We start from the raw sequence: 25,627 nt of genomic DNA, 5'->3' as shown, positions 1-25,627 counted from the left end.
TATTAGATGAAATATAAATTGATACAAGTTTACAGAGAATAAGGAGCATCGAGTTCTTCGAGGGCGTGCAAGTGAAGGGCTTGATCGGTTCCGCTTCCTTGGGTTTCCTTAGGAGGTTGTCAGGCTCGGGGGCGAACACTTTACTCAATCTTCTCGCTGTAACTTCGTAATAGGGATTCGTTCGGCCACTACCATGATGCAAACTAAAACTGGAACAATGTCTAAACGCTACTGAGTTGTAATTAAACTATAAACAATATGTGTACCTCATCTTGCTTTGTACAGAATCTAATTTCTAACTCTCGAAATGTGTTTACTTAGAACTTCGACATAAGTTCTACGCTCTGATTATAACATTTCACACATACTACATAACAACGCAACCAACCTCTTCTCTCCATATCAACTCTTTATTTATAGATGTTGAAGGGTTGTGACTGAAGTGACGTGTCCGTTGGTTAAGAGTCGTGTCCGCTGTGAAAGGACGTCTTTATCCACTTGAACGAACGCGTTTCTTGGATTTTCAGCATGTGTTAAATGCATTTGTATAATTTCTGCACTTACCGAGGATAGGTATCCGCGGCCGTGAATGATGTAGCACTGAGCTTGAGCGACGGACGAAGGGGAGAATTGGTTGTACCGCGCGTGTCGCGGTCGCGGGTCTGAGATCCTCTGTCGCGGCCCGGCAGGTTTCCTTTGTTCTTCGCTTACGTTCGTGTCTTCGACTTGGTGCTTTCGATTTACGTCGTCTTTGACTCCTTTTGAAGGGTTTTTCTTCTGTTTTAGATCCTTTTTCGTTCCTATTTGGATTTTACCAAATATTCAAGTACCTTGCAAGAAAGAAAGATATTTGAAAGTAAAAGTAATCTAAACAGATATAAATAACACGAATTTGTAATAAGAATGATGTAAATATTAATGATATTTTAGGTATATTTTGGACTTAACAAATCTCCACACTTAATCTTTTGCTAGTCCCGAGCAAAATTTCACTGAATTTATTCCTTAACTAATCTCTTTATGAAAATAAAACATATATCTTTGTGTTTACCTTTTAAATTAGTTAAGCCGAAAAAACTAACTTCGCATGGCAAATTTATACGCAAAACATCAAACTAACTTAGTATAAATACGATATATCATTCGTCTTGTATTTCAATGTTTAAATTGAAGTATTCGGGACGATGTAAGCACGCATGTTATTGAGTTTTTCATCTTAAGGCATTTCAAAGCACCAAATTTCCTTTCCCAAACTTGAATTATTATATATGAGTATTAAGTTTAATTTATTTGCTTAGTTACGCCCGTGATAAGGGTGGTCTCGATCGTAACTTTATATGCATTTATTTGTGTTCGCTTAAGAGGTACCGACCATGCCATGGGTGGACGCAATCGTTACTTTAAACTTTAAACACGCTTAATTTTTCTAATTTAAACGTTCCTTTCATACCTCGATTGTGATAAGGGTGGTCGCAACCGTGGCCAAAAGTACGCTTTACTTATTATTTCTTCCCTTTCATACCTCGACTGTGATAAGGTTGGTCTCAATCGTGGCCAAAAGTTAAGAATACGATGTATTTGATTAATTAATATGAATTGGGAAAAAGAAAATTAGCACATTCATCCTATATTGACTTAAAATTCAACATGTATTATGGCTATAGTTTCCTTAAAAACTTCAATTGGTGTTAATGTAAGACAAAATCAAAACCGAGCTAAAAAAATTTGTTAGTTCAGTTTAATGCCTATAAACCTAATTGAAAATTTAAAATAAGATTTATTGTATCATGAAGATATAAAATAGAGATTATAATGAAAGAATTTTTACTTAAATACATTCACTCGAGACAATTTTACTTAAAATCGTGTCGAAGATTTGTGAAAAATTTTAAAAAATATTACCCGTATAGAAATATATTATTTCTATCGATAATGATAACCTAAAAATAATCATAAAAGATGTATAACTTATGATTAATTTGATAAATGTAAAAAAAATGATATTTTATAAAAAATGTTAAGTTTTTGTCATTTGTTGCAATTTAGTTAAAAAGTGTTGCAATACATGTTGCATTTGTAATTTTGAAAAACAAGTGAATATGCATTCATTCATTTGCATACATTCATTCATTCATTCGTTTGCATAAAATGATATATGTATATATCTCCTCCCACACTTAAATTGGACCATATCCTCATTGGTGCAAAAATTGATACAACAACAACAACAAAGCCTTAGTCCCGAAATGATTCGGGGTCGGCTAACATGAACCATCATATAAAACCGTGAAAATCAAGTCGTGTCAGCGACACAGATTCGCTCCCTCCACTCCGTCCTATCCACTACCATATTTTCCTCAATTCCCAATAAACTCATATCACTCTCGATCACTCTCCTCCAAGTTTGCTTAGGTCTTCCCCTACCCCTCACCACTACATCCCTTTGCCACTCTTCGGTTCTCCTAACCGGCGCATCAAGCGCTCTACGTCTCACATGGCCAAACCACCTTAGTCGGTTTTCTCTCATTTTATTCTCAATAGATGTGACCCCTACTTTTGATAAAATACGAAAAATGGTACGAAAATAAATCATACGAATGAAGAAAGAAAAAGTAGGAAATTAAAGTATCCAAATTAATATATTAAAATTGAAAATTGTACCAAACTGAAAAGGTAAAACAACATAAGAAATAAATTGAGAAAAGATAAGATAAAACCTGATCATGTGAATGGAACCCGGTGGAGATGGTGTGGTCACAACGCGGGTTGACGTGTGTTCTTTCTTTAAAGGATGTAGATGTGCATCCACCGCGGTAATTCAGTAACTACACTTTTGAATGCTTGTAACAATATCATCAAACCGCAAATGCATTCGGCAATATCAAAAATTTCAAAAAAGAAAAATGAGAACAGAATCAATGAGAATGAGAAACAACAAATATGTGGTCCGCATATAAAATACAGAAAGCAAGATAATCAATCACCTTGTAACTCATTAGAACAAGCTATGAAGGCTCGTACCCATTCAAGAACTGATGCATTTGGCAGAGTCCATGCCGCGCTGCAGGATTCGTGCATTTCTTAAAGATTATTAAGAAAGCTTTACTTATTCTGCAATTCAATGGTGTTTTACAAGATTCACTGCCAAGAGATGCCACCATTAGAAATCAACAAACCAGAAGATTTTGTATGCCATATTCATCATCGGACATAGTAACTCTTTGTAAGCAGAAAATACTAAGTTACTGCTCTTTTATTGCTTGATATGAGTCTAAATTTATTGAGACTGAAAAGTTAACAATGGGAACTGAATAAGTAGAAACACATGTTGCTATAAATCTGTCAGTACAACCTAATGTAGAAACAGATGTTATGTTCCACGGTTAAGGTTCATGTCCATCCTAATCAAGCAGCAGATTTTACTAGAGAATCCTCTAATAAAAACATGAACCGAATTTGAAGCATAACATATCAAGGAGTTGAAAAAAATGAACATATAGATCAAAGGGGAAGACATGTAATTGGAATATGGAATAGGTTATAAAATAAGTTAATTCAAGCAAAAAAAAAAAGGGCCATAAAAGAAGCAAACAGTTTATCATTCAAAACTATGGGGCTTTAATCAACATTGTGTATCAGCCCATGTTGTTTCAGAGTGAAACCAAGTTTTTAAGTCCCTTCATCACTGCAAGGGACAAGTCAACAGGAGTATAAATTACAAAATTATAAAGAAAACCATATACAGTATCCATGTAATTCCATTAAAAAAGAAACGGTCAAAAGGAGTATATTTCATCAAAAAAGGATGGAGATTGAATCACATACTCTGCCAAAATGTGGGAAAGAATAGCGGTCAGAGCAGGTAGCAGCCATTCCTTTGAACATTTAGACCGTCAACGTAAATATTTGGAATGTGAGAAATCTTTGTATTGGTTGTGCATAATTAGTGATTGACAAATCTTGTAATCTTCAGTAATTCCATCAGACCGCGTTCTTCAATTTTTGTGTTTTAAGCTCCGGAAAAGTGGCATGCAACTCAAGTTAGGACAACTTCCAACTGAGAAAGACGAGGAAAGCAGGGCAGCTCTTCCATTGATATCGATGGTGGTTTCGTTCCAACATCAGCCTTTTTGAGGCATTGCCCTGAAACAATCTCATAATTAAGTCATAATATTTAAGAAAAACAGACTTTTTGCAGGGAAAGTAGAGTTTTAGGATAAAAGTAATAAGAGTAAATCGGTCATTTTAATAAACCAATAAATACGTTATTGGTCTTTATAAAAAACCTTAAAGGACAATAAAAAAAAGAGTGGAAATAGTATTCTATAGAAAACAAACGAGCATAACAGCAAAAAGCTCCCAAAATCTCAATTTAGTACAATTAAACAGAATATTCTTACAAATCTGCATCAAATTAAGATAAACATGCATTTCATGTCATCATCGAGGCAACTAATATGTGGAATCATTTTCTCTATTCCATAGAAATAAACATTGAAAAGAGGTAGCACTAAGCATTGATCTTCATATATTACCTGCCTGAGATGGCTGTTTCTGTTGCAAGATGCTTGAGATGCTCAGAATCCTATTTGAAGTTGACGAATTGCCCTGAAATGATCTTAAACAAAAACATCTGATTCAAATCTGATATTCCAATTTGCTAGGTTACCTGTTCATAAGTAAATGAAGAACATAAAGGTAATACCAGATTGGTTAAAAGGCCACCACGAGCTTCGATGTTGCTAGCCACAGCAAGTTTGAATCAAAGGGCAAAATTTTACTGCAGAGTTCAATATGAAAGTATAAATCAAAGGGGAAGACACATAATTAGCATATTCACAAAAAGAAGCAAACAGTTGATCATTCAGAATAGGAACTGACCTTGTCAATTCTGATGACAGTAAAGGGGCTTTTATTAACATCGCATGTCACACCATGTTGTTTCTGAGTCTGTTTATCACTGCAAGGACAATTCAACGGGAATATATATTACAAAAATCCAAAGAGACCCCACTTTCATAGAAACCATATACAATATCCATAAATAAAGATTTTATAGAAACGACCAAAAGGAGTATATTTAATTCAAAAAGGATGGAGATTGAAGAGGAGGACATACTTTGCCAAAATGTGAGAAAGAATTGCAATCAGAGCAGATGGCACCCATTCCTCTGAATACTTTGATGGTCAATGGAAATATTTGGAATGCGACAAATCTTGGGCCAATCAGCAGTTGTGTTGTTCTTACATCTTTCTGATAGTTGGGGACAATCAAAGATAGTCAAATCTTGTAATGCAACGAGGTCGCCCATCCACTCTGGTATAGAGGTCAAACGATGACACCCATATATACGCAAATATTGCAGAGCCTTAACATATTGAAGCCCCTTTGGTAGAGAAACCAAGTTTTGCATCTCAAGAAAATCAACAGAACGGAGGAATTCAAATTTTTGCCACGCCATGCCATCATCCTTCTCATCACTAGACAGACTTTCGCAATCGCAAAAACAAAACTTAAGTTTTTGAAGAGAATGAAGGTACTGTAGCAACTCATTAAATGGACAATGTTCCATACTAAAGATTGAAAGCGTTGAGATTATGATCTTGTGATTCAAAGTTTGTTATTTGACTAGGTCTAGTTTTTACCAAGTCTTTATTTGTTATAAGAATAATTAGTGGAGATTTTATTGGTTGCTTTAAAATCTCCTTTATGGTTGCATTATAAGCCTATAAAAAAGGCCTTAAATCTGTATCTTTCAATTTGTGCAGAACTTGAGAGATTCAATAAAATTGTTAGCACCATTTTTTTTTTTTCTTCTGTATTCTTCTCACAAAATCCCAACAATTGGTATCAGAGCCTCAATGATTTTAAGGGATCTGTGAGTATTTGAAGCAAAACTCAACCATGGAATGATTGAGGGAATTTTCTTGAAAATTGAAAATTACTCTGGCATGGTGATTGTGAGAAACATGATCAAGAAGAAAAAGAAGGTTGGCACAAGGAGAAGCCTCAACATTTCAAAAACAAAAGAAAATGTTAGAGAAGAAAATGTCAATTTGACATGTTGATGAAAAATTAGTATCTTGATGTTGGGGAGAAGTGCTCCAATTAATAAATGAAGGTCGGTGAAAAGTGCACCGAGAAGACATTTATGGTGAGAAGTGCACCGAGAAGCCATTAGTGGAGAGAAGTGCTCCAATTAGAAGATGATGATGGAAATTACATCATTAAAAAAAAAAACTTTGAATCAGGAGGGAATGTTGAGATTATGATCTTGTGATTCAAAGTTTGTTATTTGACTAGGTCTAGTTTTTACCAAGTCTTTATTTGTTATAAGAATAATTAGTGGAGATTTTATTAGTTGTTTTAAAATCTCTTTTATGGTTGCATTATAAGCCTTAAATCTGTATCTTTCAATTTGTGCAGAACTTGACAGATTCAATAAAATTGTTAGCACCATTTTCTTCTTTTCTTCTGTATTCTTCTCACAAAATCCCAACAGAAAGATGCTCCAATTGAGCGAAAGTAGAGAAAAGTGAAGAGGTGGATTGTGATGCTGAAGTTGCCGTCATCTTCAGGGATTTTATTCCTTCTTCCCTCAATTTCAGTGTTTTAATCTCCGGAAAAAGTGGCATGTAAGTCAGGTTAGGACAACTTCCAATTTCCAAATCAGAAAGACAAGGAAAGCAGGGCAGCTCTTCCATTGATATCGATGATGGTTTCGTTCCAACATCAGTCTTGCATCTCACAAATCCCTTCAGATTGGGGCAGTCTTCGAGAACAAGATATGTTAGGGAAGGAAAGAATGAAGAAGATCCTCTGTTTTCAAAATTCACAGCAACATCTATATGCTCCAACTTAGTTAAACCCCAAATCTGTAATTTTTTAAGATAAGGGAGCTGATCAAATGGTGGGAGCCACCGCATGCTTCCGCAATACGTAATATGAATGGACCCCAAATTAGTGATAGATGGTAGCCAGCTTGGAGGTTTCACTCCTCTGTAACCCTCCAAAGACAATTCTTTCAAATTTTGGTGTGGGCGTAGAGCTTCCAATCCCATTTCATCATTCACATTGACATTGTCGTAACCATACCATTTTAATGTTAAACTTTGAAGCTGGTCCTTCTCGCTCAAATTAGCTGCCTTAAATTCAAATGCAACATTTTTCACGTTCTGCAAATGCGTGATTTCCAATGAACCTCTCAACTTGTTCAATGCATGTAATTCATCAAGCCCACCGTTACGCTTGGAAATAGAATTATCCGTGGCTATTACAAATTTAGATAATTTCTCAAGTCCTGTAAGTTGCCCAATACCCCGTGGCATATGAGTTAACCCATAACACCCGGAATTGTCAAGATCTGTAAGATTGACCAACTTTGTGATATTATCCGGCAGTTTCTTGAGACTAGTACGCGGACTTAATTTCAACACTTGTAAGTTCTTTAAATCGGTGATTGAATCTGGAAGTTTTCTCGATATTGGAACAGCCGCTAAGATCAAGATATCTTAGATGCTTCAATTTATAAATGGAACTTGGCAGCTTATCAATTTCTGAGAAACATATTCCAAGCACCCTCAAACATCTCAAATTACAAAACATGGCATCGAGTTCTTCTTCTTTGATGGGGAAATAGTTAAACCGTAATACCGTTCTTAACTTTTTTGCCTTCCACAATGGAGAAAAATCATGCAAACTAGAGTTTGAAGCAACCTGAAATGACATATGTCGAGTTTTCTCTTCAATACTTGTTATTGGATATTGTGATGCACAGAAATTGTCCCCAGCAACTGAAACGGACAGCTCATGCATTAAATCATGCATTTTGCAATATTCAGTGTTACCAAACTCATCCCTTTCAACATCTTGAAAGAACGACAATCGAAAAAGATCCATGAAATACCCATAGCCTACATCTTGAAGAGGCTCATTGGGATCTGTTGACTTGATATACCCTTGTGCCTTCCATTGTTGTATCAGATCTTCCACGGGAATTCTGAAGTCTTCAGGATACAAGCTACAATAAGCAAAGCAATTCTTACAATGGGAAGAAAGATGGTTGTAGCTCAACTTAAGAATTGGTAAAATATCATTCTGGTACGCATCTATCTTAGAGAGTTCTTTATCTTTGAACCTTCGCCATTCAGCCTCCTCCTTAGAGAACATCATACCTCCTATTGCTCTTATGGCTAAAGGAACTCCACAACACTTGGCTACAATTTCCCTTCCAATAGCTTCAAGGCTCGGATTCGGCACTTGCTCCTGCTTGAATGCCATCTGTTTGAACAAAGACCAGGCCTCATCTTCAGATAGACCTCTTAATTCATGTATATCAATTGGCTGACTCATCTCTGCAACCGATCTGGCTCGTGTAGTGATTACAATCTTACTTCCTCTTGCACCACCTGCTAACAAGCCTGTTAAATCCAACCATTTATCTCGATTCTCATTCCACACATCATCCAACACAAGCACATACTTTCTCCCATTTATCTTTTCATGGAGGAGATTTTTTAATGTTTCCATCTGGGTGTTTTGAGATTCTAAAATTTTTTTCACCAGTAACTGCACATCAAAATCATGAGACACACAGACCCACACCCTCAGCTCAAAATGGTTTTTGACATTGTCATCATTATACACCAGTTGAGCAAGTGTAGTCTTTCCCAAGCCTCCAATACCAACAATGGGAACAACAGACACATTCTCTTGATAATCAGAAGAGAGTAAAAACTCTACAATTTTCTCCTTTTCAACCTGTCTACCAATAACAACTTGAGGTGGAGAGGAGTGAGTTTGGTCCCTGCCCTTAACTACAAAAACCCTCTCCACAGATCGCTCCTCTAAATGAAACTTATTCTTTTCAGCAGCAATTTCATCTAATCTCTCTCTAAGGGCCTTAACCTTATGAGCCATTTTGATACCAAAAACAAACTGGTTGGAACTTGAAAAGAAAAGACGCACCTTTTTTGCTGTTTTAGAACCACCCATAACTTGTTGACGCAAGTCCACTGTTAAAAACTCATCCAGCAAGTCATCAGCATCATACATGGCTTCACTCAGCTTTCCAAGCCAATTTTTGACTTGACGATTCGCCATCGACTTCTCCTCAGCATCAAGAAGCACAGCTTCGATTGTGGAAACAGTGCTATCGAGTTTGTGAAGCTCATCTTTCAGACCCCACCACAGTCCTATCTCCTTCTCTACCAAAAGAACCCAGCTTGGAAATGAGTCCAACAGCGATATCAGAAAGGATCGATTCTGCCATTTTTTCCAGGGAAGTAAGAGCAATCTAAATTGGGTAGCTTGATTTCAAGTAGAAGAGAAAAAGGTTGAAACTTTCACAAATGAAATGAAATGTAAATTAGAGCACCCCTACTGGTTTATAAAGGGGACTGATCTGCAAATAAAAAAGAATGAAGGTGGGTATCTAACCATTAGGATAGAAAAAATATAAGTATCTAGATTTGGATGGTATCCAAATTTAGACAGTATTCTTAAATTTGAAGAGCGTGAAACAAAAGGGCAGTACAGTGGGAGAAGGGAAACAAAGGGAAACAACGCGCTGACGTGTCGCACAGGGAGAGGAGGGCGTCATATTCAGTTGTTGAACTGCGCGTTGCTCATCTTTTCTACGAATTTAAAAAGATACAAGCATAGAAAATACAAACCCAAATTTCCCGTAAATTGAATTTTTTATTATTATTTATTACTCAATTATATTTTCTGGGCTAAATTTATTTTCTAATATGGGATGGATTTCAAAATTAATTATAATTTTATTCTAAAAATCAAGATTTAACACATAAATTAAATTATTGGATTTTTTGGTATTATTTAATAAAGATTAATAATATAAATAATTAGATTAAAATAAAACATTATGACGTGTGGGACCCATTAAAATAAAATAAAATGTCCAACCATTAGAGATGATTTATTAAGAGAGTGTTATAATATGGAGGGTATTTTGTAATAGTGTATATTGATGAGGTGGCAGTGGTTGGATACAACCACCACTAGAGATGCTCTTATAGATCTTAATTTCTTCTGAAGATGACTGAAAAGTTCACTAGCAATATCGATAGGTCAACAATGTAAATCCATCTAATCAAAATAGGTAAATTACATCCATAGCCATTGAACTTTGTCTTTTTAACAGTATGCGCCACTAAAATTCAAACCTTAACCTACTTTTTTTTTTACGATGAATGACGACTAAACTTTCAGCGACTCCTCAAAATAACTCTTAAAAATGTCACATGTTAATAGATAGACTTGCATCCACTGGTGGAATTCTATTTTCCTCTAGCCAATTAGGCTCGTGATTGATGGGATCAGACGTGATAGTGTTACAAAGAGTTGATATTAGCTGGATCGATATTGATCCCCTTAGTCCGTGTGTGTGATTGAGTACTTGTTGGTAACTAATCATAATGCCACGTTTTCAGGTCACAATTTAGAATTAATAATTTTACCCTACAAAATAATTAGTTTAATATTTATTATTAATGTTAACATATTTATTTTCCAACAAAATAGTATGAAAAAACAATTAAGAAATAGATTGATGAACTAGAATTATTCTATAGAATTAAGACTCTGTTTGGCAAATAGCTGATTGCTAATAACTGTTTATGTAAAATGACAAAAAAGCTCCTAAAACAATTTTTTTCAAAATTACTAGTTTTTTAGACCTAAGATCATCTCTTATGCAATGTGTTTGGAATTGTGCTTGATGGGGTTGATAGGGTGGATGATGCTTGAAAGAGTGATTTGCATTGAAGTAACAAATGTTGTTTAAATAATTATCTCAATGTTGCCAATTTAGCACACATTTGGAATCCTTACTATTTTTTTAATATAAAAAAAATGATATAGTTGATCACTTGTGCAATTTATGATAATATTTATAATTAAAAAAATATATATATAAAATAATAATCTGTAGGGATATACTTGTCACTTTTAAAATTGCTTAGTATTTGAGGTTTTTTTTTCAAATTGTCAAAGGTGATATGGATTAGAAAAAATAAAATAAAATATTTTAAAATTATATGTTAAGTTTTAATAAGTTTGAAAAATGTTGGTATTAGAAATGTTCTAATAAGCTCTTTCAAATATTTTTTCACCCAATATCACAGATAGTTTGACTAAATAAAAATATGTAAAATGATTTAAATCTCTGATTTTACTTCTAAAACTCTTTACCCAATAGATGTGAATGATGAAATGTACAGTAAAATGAAATAATTGCAATTTCAATTATCTTCCTATCTCCCTCAATACATACTACAAATTAGTAATTAGAGAGTAAAATAATGGGTAAAATTCAAATAAAACCCTTGTGGTTTCACTAATTTTCAGAGAAATGACCGTGGTTTACTTTTTGTCAAAACGAGGATTGAGGTTTTTAACTTTAACAAAATAAAGACTTTTTCGATTGATACTATTAAAATCACCTTTGACGACTTCAAAAATGATATATTTTAAGAACTACTAATATTCTAAGAAACTTTAATTCTTCAACTTTTTTATTTTGAGATTGTTAAGATGGGGTTTGGTAAAGAGAGATAAAGTTAATGTTTAGAAAGAGAAAGTTCCAAAAAAGATTAGTTTCAAAAATCGAAAATGTAGTTCCATAGAAAATATGACATTGAACAACTTTCATTTTTGAAAATTTTCATTTTCAGATCGTTAAAGATGGTTTTAATAGCATTAATCCAAGTTTCAAATCTCAATCCTTGTTTTGACAAAAAGTAAATCACGATCCTTTATCTAAAAATTAATGAAATCACAGAGATTTTATTTCAACTTTCTCCTAAAAATAATTTAGATCCCTAGTCAAGTCACATCACATTCATTGTGGGTGTTAATTTCAAATCTGCATTCACACCATAATTTATTTTCGATGCATATCATAATTCAATGCTTCCAAAAAAATTTGTTTTCTACCCAAAATTTGATTGAGTACCAGTTCGTATTTACTTTTTCATAATTTGATTAAGGGTTTGAGATTTCAAGGAAAGTGGATTCTTTTCCTAATTAAAGTTTTATATCTGTATTAGAACTTGAATGAATAGTATTTAGGTGGATTGTTTCCTAATTAAAGTTTTATATTATAATTCTTTCCTAATTAAAGTTTCTAAATTAATACTATTACTAGATTCAATATTGTTTATATATAGAATAAGATACCAAAATATGTATAAGAGTTTTTTTGAAAAATTTCAATTTAGCCTTCATGTATGAAATATCATTTTGTGTAGGTTTAAAGCTTATAAAAGAGTACTAATTTTGGTTTCAATAATGAAACGTGACACGTTATTTATATTCCTCCGTAAAGTTCGACCAGTTATAGGTGGAGAGAGAAATCATAACTTAATGGAATAATATGAATGTTGTGTCACGTTACAGACGTATATATATATATGAGAGATCAGGTGTGACACATTCCTTATGGTGTGACAAGCTTTATTGTGTGACAAAGATCAATTTTGTAATTAACCAAAAGGAGTGGCAAATTTATAAATAAAAGGAAATAGAAAATTGTTTTATTTTTTTTCTTTAAAATGCATTTTCCCGACTTTTCTAACCTCGTTTTTCAAAAAAATTTATACCGTTGGACTCGATTTAATTATACGGTCATTTTAAGATCCCAGAAGCTCGGGTAAAAAAAAATTCCGATGAACGGAATCCGGCGATCTGTTTTTCTGTGAGAAAAATGTCCAGAAAATTCTCAAAAAATTTCAGAAAATATAAAACATCATTCTGAGAAACTTTAATTCTTGACTCAAAGTGAGATTTCTTACGGTTTAATCCCAAATCAACGGAATTTGGCGATCAGATGAGCATTTTCCGATGAGAAATCCGAAAGTAGCCCGAAAATTCTCAAAATATTCCATAAAATGTAAAACATTATTTAGAGAAACTTTAATTCTTGAGTCGAAGTAGGATTTCTTACGGTTTAGTCCCAATAAATTGTTGAAGCATGTAAAATGGATAAAATTAAGGAACAAGTTTTATTGGGACTAAACCGTAAGAAATCCCGCTTCAACCCAAGAATTAAAGTTTCTTAGAATAACGTTTTACATTTTCTAGAATTTTTTGAGAATTTTCTGGACACCTTTTTCCTCGCCAAAAAACGCCCACCCGGATTCCGTTCACCGGAAATTTTTTTACTTGAACTTTAGGGATCTTAAAATGACCGTCTAATAGTATAAAAATTTTCGAAAAACAAGGTTAGAAATGTCGGAAAAATGTATTTTAAAGAAATGAAATAAATCAATTTTCTGTTGGAACAATATAAGTATTATGTTGGAACAAATGGTACACTGATTTGGAACAATTTCGTAAAATGTCGGAACAATGTAAGTAAGACAAAAAAACGTGCCCAGAAAATTATCAAAAAATTTCAAAACATGTAAAACATCATTTTAAGAAACTTTAATTCTTGCCTCAAAGCGAGATTCCTTACAGTTTTGACCCAACAAATTGTTGAATCATGTAATAGATAAAATTAAGGAACAAGTTTTATTGGGACTAAACCGTAAAAAATCTCGCTTTGACCCAAGAATTAAAGTTTCTTAGAATAATATTTTACATGTTCTAAAATTTTTTGAGAATTTTCTGGGCACTTTTTTTCTCGCCAAAAAACGCCTACTCGGATTCCATTCATCGAAAATTTGTTTACTTGAGCTTCATGGATCTTAAAATGACCGTGTAATTTATGAGTCTAATAGTATAAAATTTTTTGAAAAACGAGGTTAGAAATGTCGGGAAAATGTATTTTAAAGAAAAAAAAATAAAACAATTTTCTGTTGGAATAATATAAGTATTATGTTGGAACAAATGGTACACTGATTTGGAACAAATAGTACACTGATTTGGAACAATTTTGTACACTGTCGGAACAATGTAAGTAGGACAAAAAACGTGCCCAGAAAATTATCAAAAAATTCCAAAACATATAAAACATCATTTTATGAAACTTTAATTCTTGGCTCAAAGTGAGATTGTTTACAGTTTTGACCCAACAAATTATTGAAGCATGTAAAGTTGATAAAATTAAGGAATAAGTTTTATTGGGACTAAACCGTAAGAAATCCCGCTTCGACCCAAGAATTAAAGTTTCTCAAAATAATATTTTACATTTTCTGGAATTTTTTAAGAATTTTCTGGGTACTTTTTTCTCGCCAGAAAACACCCACCCGGATTCCGTTCACCGGAATTTTTTTTTACTTGAGCTTCATGGATCTTAAAATGACCGTCTAATTTAGACGAGTCTAATAGTATAAAAATTTTCGAAAAACGAGATAGAAATGTCGAAAAAATGTATTTTAAAGAAAAGAAATAAAACAACTTTTCAATTTTCTATTTCCTTTTATTTATAAATTTGTCCTCTTGCCCTTTTTAATTATCATCAAAACTACGTAGTTTTGTTATGTCACACAATAAGCTCCTTGCCACACCCTAACCCCTTATCACACTGGATCTCACCCCTATATATATATATATAGGGGTGAGATTCAGCGTGACAATGACTTAAGTTGTGACAATGAGCTTATTGTGTGACATAACAAAACTACGTAGTTTTGATAATAATTAAAAAGAGCAAGGTGGCAAATTGGTAAATAAAATGAAAGAGATGATAGAGAAAATTATTTTATTTTTTTTCTTTAAAATGCATTTTCCCAACTTTTCCAACCTCGTTTTTCAAAAAATTTTATACCGTTGGACTCGTCTTAATTAAACGGTTATTTTAAGATTCATGAAGCTCAAGTAAAAAAATGTTCGGTGAACGGATCCGGGTGGACGTTTTCCGGCGAGAAAAAAGTGCCCAGAAATTTCTCAAAAAATTTTAGAACATGTAAAACATTATTCTAAGAAACTTTAATTCTTAGGTCGAAACGGGATTTCTTACGGTTTAGTCCCAATAAAACGTTTTCCTTAATTTTATCCATTTTACATGCTTCAACAATTTGTTGGGACTATACCGTAAGAAATCCCGCTTCGATCCAAGAATTAAAGTTTCTTAGAATAATGTTTTACATTTTCTGAAATTTTTTGAGAATTTTCTAGGCAATTTATTTTTCGCCAGAAAACGCCCATCCAGATTCCGTTCACCGGATTTTTTTTTACTTAAGCTTCAGGAATCTTAAAATGACCGTCTAATTTAGACGAGTCTAATAGTATAAAATTTTTCGAAAAACAAGGTTAGAAATGTCGGGAAAATGTATTTTAAAGAAAAGAAATAAAACATTTTTCTGTTGAAACAATACAAGTATTATGTTGGAATAAATGGTACACTGATTTGGAACAATTTAAGTAGGACAAAAAACGTGTGCAAAAAATTATCAAAAAATTCAAAAACATGTAAAACATCATTTTAAGATCTTTAATTTTTGGCTCAAAGCGAAATTCCTTACAGTTTTGACCCAATATATTGTTGAAGCATGTAAAATGGATAAAATTAAGGAACAAGTTTTATTGGGACTAAACCGTAAGGAATTCCGCTTCGACCCAAGAATTACAGTTTCTTAGAATAATATTTTACATTTTTTGGAATTTTTTAAGAATTTTCTGGGCACCTATTTTTTTCACCAGAAAACGCCCACCCGGATTCCGTTCACCGGAATTTTTTTTACTTGAGCTTCAAGGATCTTAAAATGACTGTCTAATTTAGACGAGTCTAATAGTATAAATTTTTTTGAAATCGATATCAGAAATGTCAGAAAAATGTATTTTAAAGAAAAGAAATAAAACAATTTTCTGTTGGAACAATATAAGTATTATATTGGAACAAATGGTATACTGATTTGAAACAACGTAAGTAGGACAAAAAACTTATCGAGAAAATTATCAAAAAATTTCAAAACATGTAAAACATTATTTTAAGAAACTTTAATTCTAGGCTCAAATCGAGATTCCTTACAGTTTTTACCCAACAAATTGTTGAAGCATGTAAAATGGTAAAATTAAGGAAAAAGTTTTATTGGGACTAAACTATAAGAAATCTCGCTTCGACCCAAGAATTAAAGTTTCTTAGAATAATGTTTTACATTTTCTGGAATTTTTTGAGAATTTTCTGGACAAATTTTTGCTTGCCGGAAAACGCCCACCGGGATTCCGTTCACCAGAATTTTTTTTACTTGAGCTTCATGGATCTTAAAATGACCGTTTAATTAAAACGAGTCCAACGGTATAAAATTTTTTGAAAAACGAGATTGCAAAAGTTGGGAAAATGCATTTTAAAGAAAAAATAAAACAATTTTCTCTTTCCTTTTATTTACAAATTTGCCACCTCCTTTTGGTTAATTACAAAATTGGTCCTTGTCACAGCATAAGGAATCTGTCACACCTGAAAGTTATAATTATAACTAGACCTGTCCACGGGCCCGGGTACCCGCCCGGCCCGCCCAGGCCCGTGTCCCTTGGACCGGGCTTGGACAATAAAAATTGTTCATCGGCCCAGTCCGGCCCAGGCCCGCCAAAGCCTGCCTATTTTTTGGGCGTGCTTGGGATTAATAAAAATAACAAGGGCCGGCCCAGCCCGGCCCGTTTATTAATATTAATTAATAAATATATATTTATATATTAAATATTCATTTTTAAGTATAATATTTATTTTTTTATAATTAATATATATATATATATATATATATATATGTGGGCTAATATGGGTTGGGCTCGGGATTTGATTTTTAAGCCCGAGCCCAGTCTGGTCCGAGCCCGCCTAAATTAATTGCGGGCTGGACTGGGCTTGGGCTGAGCATTTTTACTTAAAAACCTGACTGGCCCGGCCCAAGCCTGGCCCATGGACAGGTCTAATTATAAATATATAGTAATTTTTTATAATTTTTTTTTTGATAGAAATTGAGACGAGACAGACCTTGAGCGAGGAAAGCACCCATGACCCAAGAACTGTCAAACCTGCCATATATAAATAAAAGAAAATGTGAGTGTTTAAACAAGAGAAGAGGAAGGAGAACAAACAAGAAGAAGGGGGAAGGAGAAAAGTTAAGGAAATATCAAGAAAAACGCAAATGAAAAATATTACAGATGTCATCATTGATAAACCTCTGACAAAATGCAGGAGCAGAAGGCCACCAATTAATGGCATAGGAAGAGACTCCAAACTTTGCCAAAGAATCAGCAACACGATTCCCTTCCCTAAAGATGTGAGTAAAAATAATGGTCATCCTAGAGCAAATGCTAAGACAGTGCAACCACTCTTGACAAATACTCCAAGGAACAACCATGGAACGAAATCGAAGCAAATTAACTACATACATGGAGTCTAACTCAACCCAAAGATGATGCCAATTTTTCTCCCAAGCAAGTTCAATTGCGAAAATAGCGGCTCTCAATTCAGCCATATAAGCAAAAGAAGGAGGGGTAGAAAAAGCAAAACAACCTTTGGGGAAGCCGCGATAGTTACGAAAGATACCGCCCGCTCCCGCCTCGCCAGGAGTACCAAAAGCAGAGCCGTCCACATTGACTTTAACCCAATCCGGAGGAGGTTTAAGCCAATGGACCGGAATAATGTTGGGAGCTGGAGGCGGCCTTGGAGAAGTCAAAAGATGGGATAAGATATCAGCATCTCTCCTCGAAGAGCAAAAACCTTTAGAAGAAGCAAATGACTCTCGAATCATACGAAATAGGATGATCTTCGAGTGTTGAATAGAAGGAGAAACCTCCTTAAAGGTCGCTTCATTCCTACAATGCCAAATTAACCAAATGCAAGAGATAGCGGCAACACGCCAAATCATCGACACCTGAGAGCCAAAATGAATGCTACGAAGAGAGCTGAAGAAGTGGATGAATCGGGAATGACGAGGTAAAGCGCAGTCAAAATGAATCTCAAGGGCCCTCCATAGAGAATCTGCAAAAGAACAGCTAATGAATAAGTGGTTAATGGACTCAGCATCCCTACCACAAAGAATGCAACGAGAGGCAAAAGAGAAGCCTAAACGTTGCAGGAGGTCGTGAGTCGGAACCCTTCCATGCAAAACTCTCCAGGATGTGAAGGAATGAGAAGGGGGAGTGTGAACATTCCAAACAAATTTATACCAGTCCACCGAGTATGAACGAGGACTGATAATCGAATAGTACTCTTTGACAGAAAAAATACCCTTCGTAGAGGGCTGCCAAGCACATAAATCAAAATCGTCTCTACCCCTGTGAATAGATCTAATACTATTTTGAACAACCGAAGGCAGAGTGCCTAAGCCCAGCCACTCCGAATTGACCAAAAAATCATCAACAGAATTAAAGCGGGAACGCTTATCCTGATGATCAAGACCCAATCTGTCCGCCACCGATGGAATGATCCATCGATCAGTCCAGAAATTGAGCGTTGAAGACTGGCCAATCCACCAAAAGGTCTGGTCCCAAATGGATGAGTAAACACACTTACAGGAAGACTAAATCGAGGAAGGAGCAATGGTAGCTTTAGGCAAACCAGAGACAGCCATAAATCTAGACTTCATTAGAGAAATAGCAAGACTGTTGCCTTGAATTAAATCCCAACACATTTTCCCCAAGAGAGCCTGATTAAAGATCCTAAAATCCGTAATGCCCAATCCACCACCCTCCAAACTTTTGCAACAAGTTTGCCAGGGAACCGTGATTAACTTCCTCTGATCAATACAACCCGTCCAAAGGAAATTCCTAACACTTCTATTGAGCTTTTTCAACAAACCCACTGGCCACTTATAGATCAAGAATGAATGAACCAGAGAGCCAGTAATAGCAGACTTAATTAGAGTTAAACGTCCTGCAAAAAAGAGAGAGCTACCTTTCCATTTGCTAAATTGAGATAGAAATTTGTCTGCAAGACAGCTGAGGTGACGGGCCCTAGGAGCACCATTAAATAGAGGGACTCCTAAGTAACTGAAGGGGAGAGACTCCAAACAGATATAAATGAAGTTATAATACATATTCAGACCAAAAAGCGGACCAAATAATATGATATTTTAAGTATAAAATGAATCCAAACTTTTATTTAAAATTTTTAAGTATATTTTTTGTTATTAAAAATCTATTATCTTATTTTGTAGAATTCATAAAATTTTAAAACCAACCTTTTATATATGATCAGAAAAACAATAATGAGTCAATATTTATCCAACTCCACAGTTTTTTTTATCATTATCAATGACAATCTAAATTTAACCTAAAACATATTTAACCAAGCCCTAGTTAGATTTAAATTCAAATTGAAAAGGTAGCTTAAAAAAAATCAATATTCAAATTGAAAAGGTAGCTTAAAAAAAATCAATATTTAGGGTTAATTGGTTGTTGCAGTGTAATTGTGTGAGCTATCTTTCGCGCTCTTTATATAGAAGCAGAATCAAGCTCTGTTGACTGGCTGACTCTGTAAACAGAACTTGCTTCTGATTCTGAATCTAGCCTCTGTATTTTCTATTGAACAAAAAGTGAGAAAAATTATAAAAGGTTAAAAATTAACTCAAGTTTCATTCACCCCTCTTTAGAACTATTCTCACCTTACAACGGACCAACAAACATGGCATCGAGTTCTTCTTCTTTGATAGGAATGTCGTCCTTAACTTTTTTGCCTTCCACAATATGTCGAGTTTTGGGTAAATCTGAAATGCTATATGTCGAGTTTTGTCTTTAACAGTTATTATTTTATAATCCGATGAAGAGAAATTGTCCCCAGCAACTAAACGGTTAGATCATGCATTAAATCATGCATTTTGTAGTGTTCAATGTTATCAAAATCATCCATATCAGCATCTTGAAAGAACGACAACCGAAAAAGATCCATGAAATACCCAAAGTCTACATCTTGAAGACATATTTGAATTTGTTGGCTGGAGACACCTTGGTGCCTTCCATTGTTGCATAGTCTTTTGGGTACAATCTACAATAAGCAAAACAATTCTTATCATGGGAAGGAAGATGGTTGTAACTCAACTTAAGAATTGGTAAAACATGTTTCTTAATATGGATTCTTGACGATCGTGTTGATTTTGATCTTTAAATGAACTAAAAAAGTTCTTCACTAGCTACACCAGTAGAAGTGAATCTCAAGATTTAAGTATAAACCTTACTCTCAAAGATAATTTATATTTTTATTGATAAAAACTAACCATTCACACAAAGTTTGGGGTTTAAATACCTCCCCTAAAACAAAGACTAAAGACAATAAAGTTCTCACTAGGGTTACAACCCATAACTAACTATATATGGGTAGGATGGGATGAAAGGGAAAAATGGCAAACCAATAAATAAGCCTCAATGGCAAAACAATAATTACAGAGTGGCAAAACAGTATATAGAATGAAATAAGAATATGGCAGGTTTGTCTCCTTGGTGGCGAAGGTATCCACATGGCATGTGATGTGTATGACATGTCTTGTGCCCAATAGATTCAGGCTACTCGAACATGTTCTATCAAACTTCTTTGTGGGTCTTCCAAATCAGGCACACAACGTGTGAGGAAAGCCACACGTTGTGTAAATTTGTCAAAAACTTCAAGAGCTTCGACAATCCACCGACACGACATGGGGTGTTTGACATGTCGTGTGGTTCAACCTCCATTCCTTCTTTCCTTCAGCATCATGTCTCACACGACGTGTGGCTTATAGGGTCATGCTAATACAACATGCTCGGTCAACTTCTTCGTGGGTCTTCCAAATTAGTCACACGGTGTGTGGCCCCACACGCCGTGTAAATTTGTCAAAAAGTTCTAAGAGCTTCAGCAAACCACTGACATGCCGTGTAGTCATTAACACGTTGTGTGGTTCAACCTCCATCTCTTCCTTCCTTTAGCAGCATGCTTCACGCGACATGTGGCTTATGTTACACATCGTGTGAAACCTAACTCCCTCATCATTTCTTGTAGAGTTTTTATTTTTTTGACGATAGTCATTTTGACTCCGAACCTTTAAAGAACAGCATACCCCGTACTGTTCTTATGGCTAAAGAAACTCCACAACACTTTGCTACAATTTCCTTTCCCTTAGCTTCAAGGTTTGAAGTCGGCACTTGGCCCTGCTTGAATGCCATCTGTTTGAATAATGACCAAGCCTCAGTTTCAGATAAAGCTCTTAATTCATGTATAGAGATTGGTTGACTCATCTCTGCAGTCTTTCGAAGTCGTGTCGTAGTAATTACAATAGTATTTCCTCTTGCACCACCTAACAAAGTCTTTTAAGCTGAACCATTTACTCATATCCTCATTCCACATATCATCCAATACAAGTAGGTACCTTCTCCCATTAATCTCCACATTGTTTGATTAAGAGAGAGGGTGAATTTTTAGAGAGATGAAGCTCCAAAATGGTGATTTTCACTATTTTGGAAAATAAAAAATGTGATTTCATAGTAAATGTTATTCCGAACAACTTTAATTCTTGAATATTTTCATTTTGAGGTCGTTAAGGGTCATTTTGAGGAGTTAGTTAAAGTTGAATGGAAGCGGGTATAAAAAATGCAAAGTTGAGTGCCTTTTATGCTAAAGTTTTGAAGTTGATTTGCCATACCGTCAAAAAAGTAAAGTTGAGTGGCCATGGGTGAAATTTACCTTAATAATATTCTAATAAACTTTAATTCTTGAAAATTTTCGTTTTGAGTTAATTTAAGTGTTGTTTGATTAGGAGAGAGAGTGAATTTTAGAGAGAGAAATCTCCAAAAATGGTGATTTGGGCAAAAAAAAAAAGTGGTTTCATGCTAAATGTCGTTCTGAACAACTTTAATTCTTGAATATTTTCATTTTGAGATCGTTAAGAGTTATTTTGAATTTGTAAAAGTTTAGTAGCTTCGAGTGTTAAAAAGTGTAAAATTGAGTGTCAAAGTTCAATGGCCATAGATGTAATTTACCCTGAATATCAAACGATGATGCTCTAAAACTTGGATCCTATCGTATCAAAGCAATTATTTCTACAAGCAACTTGAAGCTTCTAATAAGAGAAACAAAAAAAAAAAAAAAGCCTGACCTGCTAAATCTTGGCAAAACCAGAAACTGTCAAAACAGCGGTAAATATAGAATTGATTCATTGGGACCGATTTTACACTTGCGTGTGCGTAAAAAAAATATATTGCTAAATTGAACTTACTTAAATTTTTTCCGAATATATACGTGTTATTATCTGAGTGATCCATAACCAAATTTTACGTACCAATGTAAAACTTATCAAAATTAAGCTAAATTTGGACAACAAAAATAAGATTAAGTCGCTTTTAACAAAATTTGAGAAATTTATCGCCTATTATATATTAATCTAGTTGAATTTTATAATTAAATACACGAGTTAATTAACCACTCAGGACTTTAATTAAATACAACTTCAATGAGTTAATTTTGTATTAATCTATGAAGCACCGATACTTCCCGGAGGTCACCGTACGCGTATCCGATACTCCCTGATACTCCGGGTGCGGGGATTCGGCGGGATACAACTGAGAAGTATCCCCTTTTTTCTTTTCTTTTTTTAATGAGGGGATGCGCGGGGACACGCCGGAGACACTTCGGGGATACTTTAGGGGTTTTTCAAAAAAAACTTTGAAAGTATAAGGATTTAAAAAAAAAAACTCAGAAAATATAAAGATTAAAATGAAATAATCCCAGAATTACTAGTATATACAGGCACGGAATCCATTGAACCCTAAACTAAAATTGAAAATCACTCCTATGTTTTTTTATGAATTAATGACTTATTAGTTAATATTATAGATGTTATTTGTGATTTTATAATGACTTGAGAGTATTATTTGTGTTTTTATAATGACTTTATAATTTGTGATTTATATATTTATTTATCTTTTGAATTTTCATTATAAATGATATATATATCATTAATTATATATAAAATTTGTCATATCCCCGCCGAACCCGTATCTCATATTTTTTAGAAATGTCGTTTGCCGTACCCGCACCCGTATCGGTGCTTCATAGGTATTAATTATGTCACAATCCCCAATTTATATCCACATTCTCAAATTTTGTGGAGACATGGCCCGAAAGCACCCTAATCATTGTGGTTCTGGCAACCGGAAAGGCCCGGCCCCCTCAGGCCCCTCCCTGTATCCGCCCCGTGTCAAAACCTGGTTAATAACTTAGCTAGACATAACAACAAACACCTTATAGGCTTTGAAATGACCGATTTGTGGTGAAAGAAATTGTCGACAATCATGCATAGCAGTCGGATGTTTGTACAATATTTGATTATTATTAATTCAATGCAAGCTTAAACTCAGAGAATTTGACTAGTATTGAAAGGCTAGGAATAGAGTAATTCGTACCTTGAGATCGAAATAGGAACAAGCCTCGGTAGATTTGAATGTTTAGGGTTCCAGGAATTTACAGCATGAATCCTGCATAGCTAGACATTGTGGTTCCTATGTCAAAACCTGGTTAATACCTTAGCTAGACATAACAACAAACACCTTATAGGCTGCTGGTTACTATACTTGAAATTACCGATCACCGATTTCTGGTGAAAGAAATTGTCAACAATCATGCATAGCAATCGGATGTGCGTACAATATTTGATTACTATTAATTCAATGCAAGCTTAAACTCAGAGAATTTGACTAGTATTGAAAGGCTAGGGATAGAGTAATTCGTACCTTGAGATCGAAATAGGAACAAGCCTCAATAGATTTGAATGTTTAGGGTTCCAGGAATTTACAGCATGAATCCTGCATATTTGTGGTTCCTATGTCAAAACCTGGTTATACCTTAGCTAGACATAACAACAAACACCTTATAGGCTGCTAGTTACTATACTTGCAATTACCAATTACAAATTTCTGGTCAAAGAAATTGTCGACAATCATACATAGCAGTCAGATGTTTGTATAATATTTGATTACTATTAATTCAATGCAAGCTTAAACTCAGAGAATTTGACTAGTATTGAAAGGCTAGGAATATAGTAATTCGTACCTTGACATCGAAATAGGAAAAAGCCTCGGTAGATTTGAAAGTTTGGGTTCCAGGAATTTACAGCATGAATCCTGCATAGCTAGACATTGTGGTTCCTATGTCAAAACCTGGTTAATACCTTAGCTAGACATAACAACAAACACCTTATAGGCTGCTGGTTACTATACTTGAAATTACCGATCACCGATTTCTGGTGAAAGAAATTGTCAACAATCATGCATAGCAATCGGATGTGCGTACAATATTTGATTACTATTAATTCAATGCAAGCTTAAACTCAGAGAATTTGACTAGTATTGAAAGGCTAGGGATAGAGTAATTCGTACCTTGAGATCGAAATAGGAACAAGCCTCAATAGATTTGAATGTTTAGGGTTCCAGGAATTTACAGCATGAATCCTGCATATTTGTGGTTCCTATGTCAAAACCTGGTTATACCTTAGCTAGACATAACAACAAACACCTTATAGGCTGCTAGTTACTATACTTGCAATTACCAATTACAAATTTCTGGTCAAAGAAATTGTCGACAATCATACATAGCAGTCAGATGTTTGTATAATATTTGATTACTATTAATTCAATGCAAGCTTAAACTCAGAGAATTTGACTAGTATTGAAAGGCTAGGAATATAGTAATTCGTACCTTGACATCGAAATAGGAAAAAGCCTCGGTAGATTTGAAAGTTTGGGTTCCAGGAATTTACAGCATGAATCCTGCATAGCTAGACATTGTGGTTCCTATGTCAAAACCTGGTTAATACCTTAGCTAGACATAACAACAAACACCTTATAGGCTGCTGGTTACTATACTTGAAATTACCGATCACCGATTTCTGGTGAAAGAAATTGTCAACAATCATGCATAGCAATCGGATGTGCGTACAATATTTGATTACTATTAATTCAATGCAAGCTTAAACTCAGAGAATTTGACTAGTATTGAAAGGCTAGGGATAGAGTAATTCGTACCTTGAGATCGAAATAGGAACAAGCCTCAATAGATTTGAATGTTTAGGGTTCCAGGAATTTACAGCATGAATCCTGCATATTTGTGGTTCCTATGTCAAAACCTGGTTATACCTTAGCTAGACATAACAACAAACACCTTATAGGCTGCTAGTTACTATACTTGCAATTACCAATTACAAATTTCTGGTCAAAGAAATTGTCGACAATCATACATAGCAGTCAGATGTTTGTATAATATTTGATTACTATTAATTCAATGCAAGCTTAAACTCAGAGAATTTGACTAGTATTGAAAGGCTAGGAATATAGTAATTCGTACCTTGACATCGAAATAGGAAAAAGCCTCGGTAGATTTGAAAGTTTGGGTTCCAGGAATTTACAGCATGAATCCTGCATTGCTAGACATTGTGGTTCCTGTGTCAAAACCTGGTTAATACCTTAGCTAGACATAACAGCAAACACCTTATAGGCTGCTAGTTACTATACTTGAAATTACCAATTACCGATTTCTCGTGAAAGAAATTGTGGACAATCATGCATAGCAGTCGGATATTTGATTACTATTCATTCAATGCAAGTAAACTCAGAGAATTTGAATAGTATTGAAAGGCTAGGAATAGAGTAATTCATACCTTGAGATCAAAATAGGAACTAGCGTCGCTAGGTTTGAAAGTTTAGGGTTCCAGGATGAATCCTCCTCTTCGATTGAAAGTGAGCCTTTTAGATAAGGCTAAT

General features: G+C 34.5%; 1 pseudogene; it reads right to left on the bottom strand.

Moving 5' to 3' along the window:
- Positions 1-218: 218 nt before the first annotated feature.
- On the bottom strand, positions 219-25,627 carry LOC136227936 (putative disease resistance protein RGA3; annotated as a pseudogene).

This window comes from Euphorbia lathyris, chromosome 4, assembly GCF_963576675.1.
Source record: "Euphorbia lathyris chromosome 4, ddEupLath1.1, whole genome shotgun sequence".
NCBI classification, from domain to species: domain Eukaryota; kingdom Viridiplantae; phylum Streptophyta; class Magnoliopsida; order Malpighiales; family Euphorbiaceae; genus Euphorbia; species Euphorbia lathyris.
Note: the sequence above shows the minus strand (reverse complement) of the source record. Positions and strands in the feature narration are given on the sequence as shown.